The 14247-nt window shown below is 37.4% G+C and overlaps 1 non-coding gene across 1 annotated transcript; it reads left to right on the forward strand.

Annotated features, from left to right (window-relative positions):
- The first annotated feature begins 13528 nt into the window (after positions 1 to 13528).
- Positions 13529 to 13656, forward strand: LOC138145424 (small nucleolar RNA SNORA44). Its single transcript, XR_011164228.1, has one exon. It is a non-coding gene; the product is annotated as a small nucleolar RNA SNORA44 (small nucleolar RNA).
- Positions 13657 to 14247: the final 591 nt, after the last annotated feature.

Below are 14247 nucleotides of genomic sequence, written 5' to 3' on the forward strand. Positions count from 1 at the left end.
AACAAATAAAAGCTGGGATTTCTTAGTTATAGAATATGTTTTCTGTCTCAATGTCTCTATATCTCTGTCTTTCTGTGTCTCTTTTTGTCTCTGTCTCTCTCTGTTTCACACACACATTCACACATGCACGCACACACACACACACACAAATGAAAGAGACAAAGAGATGGATTCCTTGGCATGTCAGCTGTGGGACTATCTAATTTCCCTTCTGATTCCTGACTCCCTTCACAGTTTTGGAAAACCAAATGAAACCTCCCTAACCAGATGTTTTTTCTTTAGAATAAGTGCTTTTCTAGTTGTTCCCCAAAGGGATGTAGATCATTCATTAACTATTAACTTTCCTGATTGATATTTGTGTAACATTGGATAATTTGGTATTCTCCTCTCTAAATGAAAATTATCTGTTTATCTTTCCATTGGTCTATCAATTTATCTCTACCATCTATCAATCATCTATTCTGGGGTGTTGAGGGAGACTTGCACCTCTGGTAAGAGGGCTTGCTGAACCCTTTCCAGGGCTGCTTATTTACCTTTGTTTTTAACTTGTCACCCAAACCTTTTGCCTCTGGCTCCAAGAAGCTATAGCATGTACAGGGGCTACATCCCAGTAAAACAATTTTGGCAAACAGGCTAAATCTGGTTAAGGGTAACCAACAGTCCTCAAAACCATAGAGGAGGTAGGGAAATATCTACCTCACACTTGTGAACTGCCCCCCCCCCCACCATGGGAATCGGCAAATGAGAACAATTTGTTCCAACGGCCTTAAAGCTGCTGAAACAAGAGTTATGGAGGCCTTAGAGCTTGGTCAAACATGGAAGACACTAAGATGATCCACTGCATCCTGGACCATCACCCGTCATCCTGACCTTGTTCTGCCACTGGATGTTGATGACTGAAAGAGTAAGACTGATGACTTTATGCAACTCTGACTCACTTAAATATAATTCACACATAAATCATCATCTATTATATCATGTTATGTGTTATATGAACACCCTTGCCAATAATTTGTGGGGATTCAGAAAACTGTAGCAAAAACAGAGAAATCTTTATTGCTCTTTCTCGAGAAAGGGCACTCCCAGAGCACCTAAAATGGCACTGAAGGAGGAGTACAAATTGCAGAAGCTCACAGGCTTCTATTATCCTAATCCTAACCCCACCTCCAACCTCCCTCCCACCTTACCATTGGTTGGTAAGGCAAGCTCACAATCTTTTTGCTAATACTACCCAATTGGCACAAAACAATCTCAATTCATTACCATAATTATTACTAGTGAGGCTCTAATTTTGTTAGATAGTATACATAATACATGAGGTTCACTAAGCAAGCCCCGTAACAAACCCAAAATACTACCCCCCCCACCAGGTCAACCTAGATGTGTCCTTATCTGGGCCTGAGTGTCCCAAGGCAGCTGTCTGCTTTGTAATTGGTCAAACCCATCTGCCGCTGAGTTCTCTGGGAACTGGGAACCCAACTTCTTCCCAAGGTTACTGCCTCAACTGTCTGGTACTTTTTATCAGTAGTCTTGTTTCAGCAGTCCTAAATTCTGTAAAAACTTAACCCTTTGCCTGAACTTAGTTACAAAGTATAAAGGAGAAATAAGAATCTAATAGGATGTTCAGAATGGGGAAACTTCATTGCAAGTCATCTTTAACAATAATTTTAATTCCTTATCTCATCTATAAAATGAGCTTAAAATAGCACCTACCTCACAGGATGGCTGTGAAGACCAAATAAGAATATTTGTTAATTGATTAGCACAGTATTTGGCACATAGTAGGTACAATACAAATGTTAGTTATTGTTATAATACTATTTTCATCTTCAGTAAAATTAATACAAACTATCTTTGCTGATTTTATGAATTAGAAAAAGAAGATTAAGGTGAAAACAATTTTCCTGAGGAACTTCTGTAAGAAGAGCCCTTGACTTGGATTAGGAAAATTTTGTTTTGTTTTGTTTTTCAATAGCTAGACTGCTAACTAGCTACAACATTAGATGAGTCATTATCTGGGAGCCTCAATTTCTTTTTTATGTATTAAATGGGATTAATATTTTCATAGTTGTCCTACTTATGTCCCAATATTTTTGAGAGCATCCAGTCAGATCATATATGGGAATCTATATAGTAAGATATGTACTATGAACATGTTATCACTAAAACATCCTAACTACATAAAAAGTGAACATTTTTGCACTGTAGAAATACAGAAATTATAAAAGTTATCATCAACCTTCCTTTCTAATCCTTTCTCCTACTACTTTCTTTCACATACTCCTACCAAACTTGACCAGAACATGAATTGCATTCTCATGTGTCTTTGCTCAGCCTATTCCCTATACCTCTCTCCCTATTCTTACATTGAAACCAAATACTTTAAAGTCCAATTCAAAAAGCATGTCCTAAACTTTCCCTTCCTCTCATGGTTGGTTACTGACTTTTTTCCATAAGATCTTCCATGCATTTTTTTAAAATTTGTGTGTGTGTGTGTGTGTGTGTATTTCTAATATGCACATATACATAGAGCAAATGAATAACAAAAAACACTGACTCTGGATTCACCAAACCTGAGTTCAAATCCCATTACTGGTATTTACTACCTTTGTAAATTTGGGCAAATCCCCTCCGTGAGCATCAATGTCCTTTTTAAATGAATGGTATCAACTAAATGGCCCCTCAAGTTCCTTCCACCTATATAGTTATAACCTCATGGTTAACACTGTGCATAAATATCTCACTGATTTTCTGAATTTTTCTTTGATTTGAAAAAAAAGTAATTGAGACGTCCCTATGGATTATGATGGAGACTGGAAGTAATCCAACATCTGGCAGATGCTTTCTACATAATAGGCAATAAGTAAATCAGATGTAATATGTTTAAAATGCTTTGCAAACTTTAAAGCAATATATAAATGCAAATTATTTTATTATTTTCCATTGAGAGTTAAATAAAACAGGCATTTGGGGATCAGAGAGGATGGATAAATGATATAAACCCAATGTGATAGCTAGAGAGATCCACCATGCATATTTTTTTTTATTATCAAGAACTCACTGACTGTGACACAGTTCTCCATCCCTCCCCTAGATCTGGTTTTACCAGTGCCTCTTGGGCATTCTTTTCCCATGTAAAATCTACTCATGACCTATAATTGTGACACAGCTATAACATCTCCTACATTTCTTTCCTCGTTCTCCTTACCACCAAAAGGGCATTGAGATACAGAATTGTATACATTCTCAGAGCTTAGTGGAGTGTCCTAGTTTGATCCTAGATTTTTTCCATATTTCCACATTGCAGGCAATATTTTCCATGGATTTGTACCTAGATTAATTCATACACTATAAGATATCTATGCCATGATGTAATGGCAAGCACAGAAATAGTTCACACCTTGTTTCAGCTATTGAATTTAACACCTTGTTTCAGTTCAAGTTCCTTTTGAGACATATCAAATCTGTAAAGGAACAGAACATGTGAACCCCACAACTTGTGAACCCTAGAATTCATGAACTCCTGTAACAGGAAGGGGAGGAGCTAATAACCATATATAAGGAGAATTTCCAGGCTAGAGACAGCAGAACTAAGAAGAGGTCTCTGGGGGTAGCAGAGTCAAGAAGGAGAAAACTTGTGGTATCCTGGCACTCTGTTTGTCTTCTCTGTCTTTGTTGATGTTTGTTTGTGACACTTTATTCAGAAGCCCTGGGACCTTGCTGAAAGCGCAGAAAGAGGATTTTCTGATTGTGTGTCCACAGAAGTCTGGGAAGAGGGTTTTGGAGGTCCTGGGACTTTACTGATGATTTGAGGTGACCTCTTGAACCTTGTTTGCGGGTTTGTGCTGATTTTTATGTTGATGATTTGTGTTGAGTTCTCAGACCTTATTGGTGGGTCTGAGTTGATTTCACAGGCAGATAGTGAATTGATGATGGTGCTGACACTGTGCATGAATATTTTTGTTGCTCTGCCAAGCTTTGTCTTCCCAGAAACAGGAACTGTGAAAGACTTGAGGTGTACTGGACACTGTGAACTTCAGTATGGAATGGAAATTGGATGAAGAACTGGACAAGGAGGGGAGGCTAGGTGGCTAAGTGAATAGAGCACTGGCCCTGGAGTCAGGAGGACCTGGGTTCTGATTCGGCCTCAGACACTTAACACGCACACACACACACACACACACACTCATATACACACACAAAACTAGCCATGCGACCTTGGGCAAGTCACTTAACCCTAACTGCCCTCCAAAAAGCAAAAAAAAAAAAAAAGAACTGGAGAAGGAGTTGGACAAGGAACTGAGAGCTGCCTGCCTTTGAATCCAGGTGACAGTTGGAGCTGGGACCATGGAAGAGGAACCATGGAAGCTGAGAACCATCCTCAAGTCAAGCTGAAAGAAGACTTTACTTGGATACTGTGTACTTATTGAGAAGAGTATGATTTACTTTGACTTAGGGGTGGAGAACTTTGACTTTTGTACTTTGTGATTGAATTAAAGATTTTGTGATTTACTAAATGAATGTACTTTATTGAAAACTATGTGAGCACTTGGTTGAAAACTATGTGGCCATTTTAGTGATAAGTGTTGAGTTATGACATGGTGAAAGCTATATTTTGATTTTCTGTGATAAGCTGTAACATTATGAATGCTGTACCTTGATTTTCTGTGAATGTCTTGCTCTGATTTGTTATTGAATAAATAGAAAGTTTGCTATACCATGTAATCAGAACCTAGAAAACTGTTCACAGCAGCAGTACTCTGGAAAGCTGCTCATGCTTGATTTATACATGTTGTGCTCAGAAATCTCAGCTTGATTTTCAATTACACTGTTTCCTTACAACCCAGACTCAAAGACTTCTTTCATCAAGTCAGTCTCTGTGACCACAATGCCAACTTTTCATACAGTGAAAAGAGCACTGGATTTGTAGTCATTCAGCTTGAGTTTGAATCCTGGCTTTGCCATTTTCTTATCACCTCTCTGACCATGTGCAAGGCATTTCCTTCTTCTGGGCCTCAATTTACTCATCTCTAGAATGAATGTGTTGGACAGATGACTTCTGAGGATTCCTTGAGGAGTCTATGAACTTTATGAAGTCCTACGAACTCTAAATACCTTCAAAACTCCATAAAAAAAATATTCAGAAACCCAAACCCTCATTGTAACACCAGTGACCACCAGCATTAAAAGAACATTATGATACTGTAAATAACTGGAGAATATTATGTTGTTACTAATGGCTGTGTGTAGTAATATGCCCATGTTTCCTTCCCCACATAATGACTGTTTTTTAATTTGGTCATCCCCCAAACATAGCAATTATATATTCACATATAAGTTTAACTAAATACATGATAGATCAAAGTGCTTCATGGTTGATGGCCTTTCATAGAAGTATATTTGATAAAACCCAATCCCACAAGTATAAGAGCACCTCAAAGAAATAAGTCCATTCTCTAAATAGCTTTTTTTTTCTTGAAATTATCAGTCAAACATCATTCATTTAGCAGCTTCCAACATAATATAATGTCTTACAGGCAAAGTAATTAGGGTCAAATTTTCTTTGTCAAACAAAAAAAAAATCTTATAACTGATATCTGGTGGTATTCTTGGTACTGTTTTACTTTAAAAATCCACTTAGCACCATTCCTTGAGTAATTTGAAAATTGATGTAGTGAACAATATGTCCATGGTGGTAAAGAAACTCAGAACTATATTTTTACCTTTCATAAAGTTATTTTATAAATTACTTTTCCAATTGAGCCATTTAGCAAGCAAATGTCTCCATCTTGGATTTGGGTGATGTTTATGCCTGTGTTTGTTCATAGTGCCTTGTGCTCAGTAGGAGATAATTAGACTAAGAATACAATGAGATCCAGAGCTCTCTTTACTGGTAAGAAAAATGGCATCTAGTTAAATAGATTCAGTTGTTTCAGAAAGCCCTATCAGCCACAGATGTGCTTTTGTTTCCAAAATACTTTATTGATCTTCATTATTTTACCCTCTTCACTTTGACAAATATTATTGAGCTGTGTTTTTGTCTTGCATAAACATTTAAAAAACATGTCTGCAAGGAATAATTCCACACCTTGGGATTGGGATAGAGTTTCTTGCTAATGATTGAACAAGAATTCTGGCAAAAACTCAACAAAAAAACAGTAATACATTTCTCCATTTATTTTATTTCCTGTGATAGAAGTTAAACAAATATTTTCACTTGAAAATCCTAATTCAGCAATTTCTATTTAGGTGAGAATTATCTCTATCGTGACAGAAGACCCTCACTCTAACTTCAACATTAGTAAAAATAATAAACAATAATTATTTAATTTATATAGCATTGTATTACTAATAAAGCACTTTATACATGATATGTTATTTCATGCTTACAACAATTTGAGGTAATGTTACTAATATCTGATTTTTTGGTGTGTTTCTGTTCACTTGTTTCAGCCATGTCTGACTCTCCATAAACCCCTTTGAGATTTCCTTGACAAATATACTGTGGAGTGGTTTGCCACTTGTTTTTCCTCATTTTGCACATAAGGAAACTGAAGCAAACAGTGTTAAATGACTTTCCCAGGGGCACACAGCTATTAAAACTGTGAGACTAGATTTGAACTGAGGAAGATGAATTTTCCTGACTCCAGACCTACCACTCTGTCTACTGAGTCACTTAGGTGAGTAGATTTTTGAGGAGGTCATTACAGATAAAGTATTTTTTTTCTTGGAGATGTTAAAAAAAATTTCAGGGTCATTTTCCTTTAATTCTTTCTAATATACTTCCTTCAGGTCTTCATTATCTCTATTTCAATTCCTTTAGCTACTTTTTTCTTTTTGCTCCCTTCAGGATGGCATTCACACTCTAGACTGGGGGTCTAAAAGGAGAGGAAATCCCCTTCTCCCCTCAAGAGGTGTTTTTTTTTATCATGAATGTCATCTGCTTCTACAGGGCCCAGATATTTAAAGCTCCAAAGGGATAGCCAGTCTTCAGTCTACCCTATATACACAATCAGAAGATAATAGAGTTATATAAGCCTGGACAAGAAGACACCTTAGATATCATCTAAGCAACCCTCTTCACTTTACAAATGAGGACCAAGAGACCTAGAAAAGTTAAATGAGTTAAATGCCATACCAAGGGTCATACATGTAGTGTCAGAATTAGGATTTGAAAGAAAATCTTCTGACTCAAAAGTTTCTTTTTGCTACAAAGTGTGCAATGTTGTGTCTTCATTCACAGGTGTTTAAAATTATTAAAGGGATCTTTAGATGATAATAACTATCAATATTTTGTCATCTGTTACAATATCCATTAGGATTTGGGGGTGAGGTGGGGAATCAATACCATTTCCCTTACACAATCACTTGTCAAGTATTATTCATTCCACTTACTTACAGCTGACCCATCCTTTACATTCCTTTTGTCACCAACCTATTTCAGATCTGTACTAGCTCTTTCTAGACTATGACAATAGGGTTCTGGTTGTTCTCCCAGCATCTAGTTCACTTGATACATCTTCCCATTGCAAGCTATCCTGCATATATGTATATCATAATTATTTTAAAGCCACAGCTTTGTCTGTGTTGCTTTCTTTTAAATATCCCAAAGGCTTCCTGTTGTTCATAAAGCAGTGTACATTCTCTTCAACTGAACTCAGCATCATCTGTGATATAATACCAAATTATTTTTCTAGTCTAAGCCCCTGTACTTTATGGTCTAGTCAGTTTTACTTCTTGTTCTCGGAATGCATTCCACATTGTCCTGTCTATGAACTTTTTCTTTATTCTTTCCTCCACTGGATTGTCCTGCCTATAATCCCAACTCAATCTTTACTTACTAAAATCCTTACCATCCTCAATGACCAGGTCAAATGCTGCCTTTTCCAGGAAAACTTCCTACATGTCCTTAATCAGAAGGCAATAGTCTTTACTCTGTCATTCCATTGTGGCATTTTGAATTTCTATCATGGAACCTAAGGTGTTCTGCTGAAACAACAGTATCTGTAGATGGAGCAGGGAAAGCGGGCTGTCAGTATGTCTGTGCACTTTCCTGTCCTCACTCTTCCTTCTCTGCATCCCTCAACTAGATTATAAGCTTTATTTTTTAAAGAATTTTATTTTAGATCCAAACACCAAAACACAAATACTGAACAGAGAAAAGAAGCAAAAAACATATAATAAACTTAAATATTGGAACTTAAATGCAAAGAAAGAAAAAAAGCACATGATGTGCATAGCAGAACAAAAGAGAATTCAAAATTTGTAACAATAAGTTTTCATTTCCTTTTTTCTTTTGGAGGGCAATTGGGGTTAAGTAACTTGCCCAACGATGCACAGCTACTCTTTCTGTGTTCTGGAACTGAACTCTGGCCCTCTTCATTCCCAGGCAGTGCTTTACTCACTGCACCATCTAGCTGCCCCTAATAAGTTTTCATTTCAAGAAAGCCTGTATGGTAAAGAATAACACTGTGTTGAGAACTGTCCATCTTTTCTTTGTTTCCTTATTTTTTCTTTTGCCCTCTGTTGTGTGCTTTTTAACTTTGTTCTTTTTCCCCTCCCCACAAGGAGGCTACAATTAAGTTTGGATATGTTTCTCTATTGCTATTGCTATTTACATATACATAAATGTTTATATACATACATATATAGACATAATTTTACAAACAAAATTTTTTCCTGATCTGTTTTTATGTTTGTGCATATCAATTGTTTCCTATCTCTCCTGCCTCCTCTACTTTACTTCTATCCAGTACCTTACCCTCCTATTACTTGCCTACCCCGCTCCAAGGATCCCTCCCCTATCCTCCCATTCCCATAAATCTAAATGCCCTTCAATACTCCCCTTTTACCTATTCCCTCACCCTCCCTTGTGAAGATCATTCCCTTGTCCTCTCCCCCTCCCTATGCCCCTACTATTTTATCTCTTCTGAATTTAGAAGACTTTTATACTCTTCTAAATATTTGTGTATTGTTCCCTTTTAAACCCATCCCCAAAGAAAGGAGATTACCAGAACTAACAGCCCTCCTCCGCCATCTAATTCCTCTGTATCAAATCTTTCTCTCACACCTTATTTGTATAAAATTCTCTTTTTAGTTGTGCCTAAATGACTTTTCTCTTAAGATTCATATCATACTCAGGTTTAGCCCAAATCTTTCTTATGAACTGTGGAATTATTAATAAGAATCTTAGACATGAATTTACATATATATATATATACATATAGTAAACAGTCTGTCCCTATTGAATCCCTTGTAATCAGCTATTATATGTACCTTATATTTCTCTTGACTCTTGTATGTTAAATCTTCTATTAAGTTCAGCTGTAATATTTTTTAACAAAGTCTTGAAACTCTGAGATTTGATGAAATGTCCATTTTTTTCCTTCAGAATCATGCTGAACTTTGCAGGGGTATGATATTTTCTGCCAGAACCCCAGTTCTTTTGCTCTTCAACATATAGCTTTCCAAGACCTGAAGTCCTTTCATGTCTCCAATGTTAAGTCTTGTGTGACTCTGTGGTATATTTGAATTGTTTTATTTCTGTTGTTGTTTTTTTTAAATTTATTTTTGGTTTTCAATATTCATTCCACAAGGTTTTGAGTTACAAATTTTCTCCCCATCTTTTGCCTACCCCCACCCAAAAAGAATGATCCTATTGAATGCCCCTTCCCCCAGCTCTCTTACTATGCTCCCCCATCTCCCCATCTGACTTTCTAGTAGGGCAAGATATATTTCTATACCTCAGTGCCCATATGTCTTATTTCCTAGTTGCAAGTAAAATATTATATATATATATATGTATGTATATATATATATATATATTAACATTTGATTTTAAAACTTTGATTTCCAGATTCTTTCCCTTCTTCCCTTGTCATGCACCCCTACTGGGAGGAAAATCAATTCAATATAGGTTATACATGTGTAGTTATACAAACATTTCCATAGTAGATATCTTGTGAAAGAATGAATATTTTCCTCCATCCTTTCTGGCATGCCACTTATTTTATTTTCTACTTTGACATTGTCCCTCTTTGTACTTCTAACTACCACCCCCAAAATCTGCCCTTCCTTCTATGATGCCCCCTCTTGTCCCCTTCCCTCTACTTTCTTGTAGGATAAGATATCCAATTTAGTGTGTATGTTATTTCCTCCTTAAGACAAATTCAATGAAAGTAAGATTGACCCATTCCCTTTTGCTTTCCTGTTATTCCCCTCCATTGTAAATTTTCTCTTGCCTCTTTTATATGAGGTAATTTGCCCTATTCTATCTCTCCCTATCACCTCTCATTATATTCCTCTCTCACCTCTCAATTTATTTTTTATATATCATCCCTTGCTATTCAACTGATCCTGTGCCCTCTGTCTATGTATAGATGTACACATATATACACACATATGTATACACATATAACCTCCTATATAAATATATATGTATGTATGTATACATGCATATACATACAAATCCCCAACAATTATCCTCATACTGAGAAAAGGCTAGTGAGTTCCAATTATTATTTTAATATGTAGGAATGTAAATAGTGCAATTTTAATAAGTTCCTTATGATTTCTTTTCCATGTTTATCTTCTCATGCTTCTCTCGCTTCTTTTATTTGAAAGTCAAATTTTCTATTCAGCTCTGTTTTTTTTTCATCAAGAATGCTTGAAAGACCTCTATTTCATTGAATGACCATATTTTCCCCTGAAACATTATACTTAGTTTTGCTGGGTAGGTGATTCTTTGTTTTAATCCTAGGTCCTTTGACCTCTGGAATATCATATTCCAAGTCCTTCAATCCCTTAATGTAGAAGCTGCTAGATCTTGTGTTATGCTGGTTGTGTTTCCACAATACTCAAATTATTTCTTCCCAGCTGTATGTAAAATTTTCTCCTTGATCTGGGAACTCTGGAATTTGGCTATAATATTCCTAAGAGTTTTCTTTTCAGGATCTTTCTCAAGATGTGATCAGTGAATTCTTTCAATTTCTATTTTGCCTTATGTATATGTATGTTCTAAAATATCAGAGAAATTTTCCTTGAGAATGTCTTGAAGGATGATTTCTAGCTTCTTTTTTTTGATCATGGTTTTCAGGTAGCCCAGTAATTTTTAAATTATTTCTCCCGGATCTCTTTTGCAGGTCAGTGGTTTTTCCAATGAGATATTCCACATTGCCTTCTATTTTTTCATTTGCTTGGATCTGTTTTATATCATCTTGATTTATCATAAAGTCATTGGCTTCCATTAGCTCCAATCTAATTTTGAAGGAATTATTCTTTTCAGTGAGTTTTTGAAATTCCTTTTCCATCTGGTAAAATTAACTTTTTAAGGCATTCTCCTTGTCATTGGCTTTTTGGGACTCTTTTTCCATTTGAGTTAATCTGTTTTTTAAGGTGTGATGTTTCTAAGTCAAGCTGCTGACTTTCATTTTATAATTTTCTTGCATTGTTCTCATTTTTCTTCCCAATTTTTCCTCTACTTCTCTTATCTGCTTCTTAAGGTCCTCTATGGCCTGTAACCAGCTTGTATTTTCCTTTGAAGCTTTTGGTGCAGGAGTTGTGACTTCACTGTCTTCCTCCTGTTCCTTGCTTTGCTCCTTTTTGTCCCCAAAGGAAGAGTCTAATGTTGGAATCTTCTGTCTGCTTTCTTTCTTTTGCCTGGTCATGTTGCTCCTCAGTCACTTGACCCCTTGGCTTTTTGCTACAGTAGGACTCTGCCACCAGACAGGGGAGCTTTTGTCCCAAACCCTGGGGTTTTCTCAGCTGCTGGAGGTATTAGATGGGTGCCCTCTCTGAGGTCTCCACATGCTCTGGCAAGCTGGTCACACACCCCAGGGCCTCCATCATAGACTGCAATCCAGATCCAAGAAGGTTAAAGCAAGAGCGATTACCCCTCAGACTAGTGTTTGGTCCCCCTACAGTCTGCAGGTCAGGAGCTGAAGCTGCAATGTGGTGCCAGCTGCTCAGCCAAGGCTGTGCAGTGGCTTCTCACCCTTGGAGCAAAAGCTGATGCACTCTCATCTACTGGTCCCAAGGTCAACACTGCACTGACCTCTTACTTTATCCTTCGCATCTATGTGTTGATAATTCTGGATTGCCCCAGCTGCTGGTGACCTGGAGTCCCTCCAGCCAGTGTCTGGTCAGGCCCGCCCTGGGGCTAAAACCTCAGGCTCATGGAGGTCTGGGCTCGGTTCCCAGACCAGCCTGCTGGGCTGTCCTCAGTGGGAGGTTAGCTTCTCTGTGTCATTTTGTGGGTTCTGTAGATCCAAAGTTTGTTCAGAGTCCCCTTTTACATGAATTGGGGAAGGTGGAAGCTGGAGCCGGTGGAGGTCCTGTTTCTACTCCCTTCCTTAAGATTCTTAATTTCCTTTTCTAATTTATTGACTTTCTTTTCATAATCTTGTTTTTCTTTGATTATTCTTTAAAAATTTTTTCATCTATTTCTGTCATTTGATTTTTAGTCTCTTTTGAGAACTTTTATGAATTCTTTTTGGCAGGTGACCATTTGAAATTACTTTTTGGGGGTCTCTTTACTTCAATCTTCTGCTCTGCAGATGGTCCCCAGTCATCTTTATTCCCACAATAGCTTTCTATGTCTGGATTTTTTTCTTCTTTGCATTATTTTTGTGGAAATAGCTCAATTTTTTGTAATCATATCTAGCCCTGGGGTATGGAGAGTGGTGCCTCTTGCCCCAGATCTTTATTTCTCCCCTCTAGCCCGGGATCAAAGCCACATCTCCTATACATGCCCACAGCCAGGGGCTTTCTGCACCACTGTTTCTTCACTTACTGGATAATGATGTTTCTTTCTCACATCTTCTGCTCTTCACAGAACAGCTGGGTCTGGCATTCCTGGTCAGCAGAGTTTCCCTCAATCTTCCCTTGCTCAGACACCCAACTCCTCTCACTATCCTGGGGGCAAAAGTTCCTGTGGCTGGGGAGAGGCAGCTTCTCAAACTGACTAACCACGGGGCTTGATGCTTGTTTTTAAGGAGGGCTCTAGCTCTAGCCTGGATGTATTTACTCTACACAAGGAACACATCTCCAACTTGGATTTTTCTTCTGATCTTCTCAAATTGTACCAGGAAGATCCCTGTTGTGCCCCTATTCTTATTTATTTTTATGCACACTTTGTTTTCTCTAAGGTGCTATTTTATCTCTTTTGTTGGGGAATTTTCTGACCTACTCTGCCATCTTCCCAGAATTCTTGATTACAAGCTTTTGGAAGGCAGATACATATTTTATTCTCCTTTGGATAAGTATGTATCACAATCTCTTCCAATTTATTATAGTAACCTTCAATCCTGCAATTGCACATTATTCAGTAAATATGTATTATATTGAATTGAATTAATTATACTTTGTAATAGATTAGAGATCCCCAAGGTTGCTATTTTTTACTGACTATATTTTAGGTTTACTGCTTCTTGAAGACAAACGTCCTTTAATATCATGAATACATTTTCTCCAAATAATATAATAGAATTTGCTCTACCTTGGAAGAGTTCCAAGTAGCATGTTGTATAAGAAGAGTATTGTAGGGCTGTGGCTTGAAGTAGCCACAGGGTCTCCAACTACATGCAAGAACATGATGGAAAGACTTTGACAGCTCAGGTCACCCTGTCTCTGTAGCTGCCACTCAGCTTTCCTATATTCATAAACAGGGACAAGTATGGGGAAGACATTTTATGTAGGGGAACTAACTCCCTCCTGGGGTCACTGCAGTGGCTTGTAGGTTCAAGGACCAAGTCAGGTGCTTCAGGCTTGGACTTCATTTGGGGATAGAGAATTCAGGTTATCCTTTTTTTCCTAAACCTTAGTGCCAAAAGCAAGTCTGGAGCACACTGGACAAGGACGGCGGTTGGATTGGTTTATCAGAAGAACCTGCTTGACCTCTACAACAAGATGGTGATGGCACACAATCCACATTACTTTTTGATAAATGTCCCGAATTCTATCAGGACAGGCTGAATCGAATCATATTGGTTTTTAATATTTGGGTGGGGGGTATTGCCTAACGAGGAGGAGGAAAAGTACACGATTTGTAAATTCTTATTGGTTGTTATATGAAGGGATACACTGGGAGAGGATATCAATAAACAAATGGAAAAATTTCTGTAAAAAAAAAAAGAAGAGTATTGTATTTGGAGTCAGGAGATCTCTGAGTTCTGACTTTTTCAGTCATTTAGTCTATCAGAGTCTTAGTTTTCTCCTCTGAGAAATGGAAATAAATTGTATGTCACAGGG

This window comes from Petaurus breviceps, unplaced genomic scaffold (assembly GCF_028583685.1).
Source record: "Petaurus breviceps papuanus isolate PSGF00001 unplaced genomic scaffold, PetGlider_PUasm1.0 90734, whole genome shotgun sequence".
In the NCBI taxonomy this organism is placed as follows: domain Eukaryota; kingdom Metazoa; phylum Chordata; class Mammalia; order Diprotodontia; family Petauridae; genus Petaurus; species Petaurus breviceps.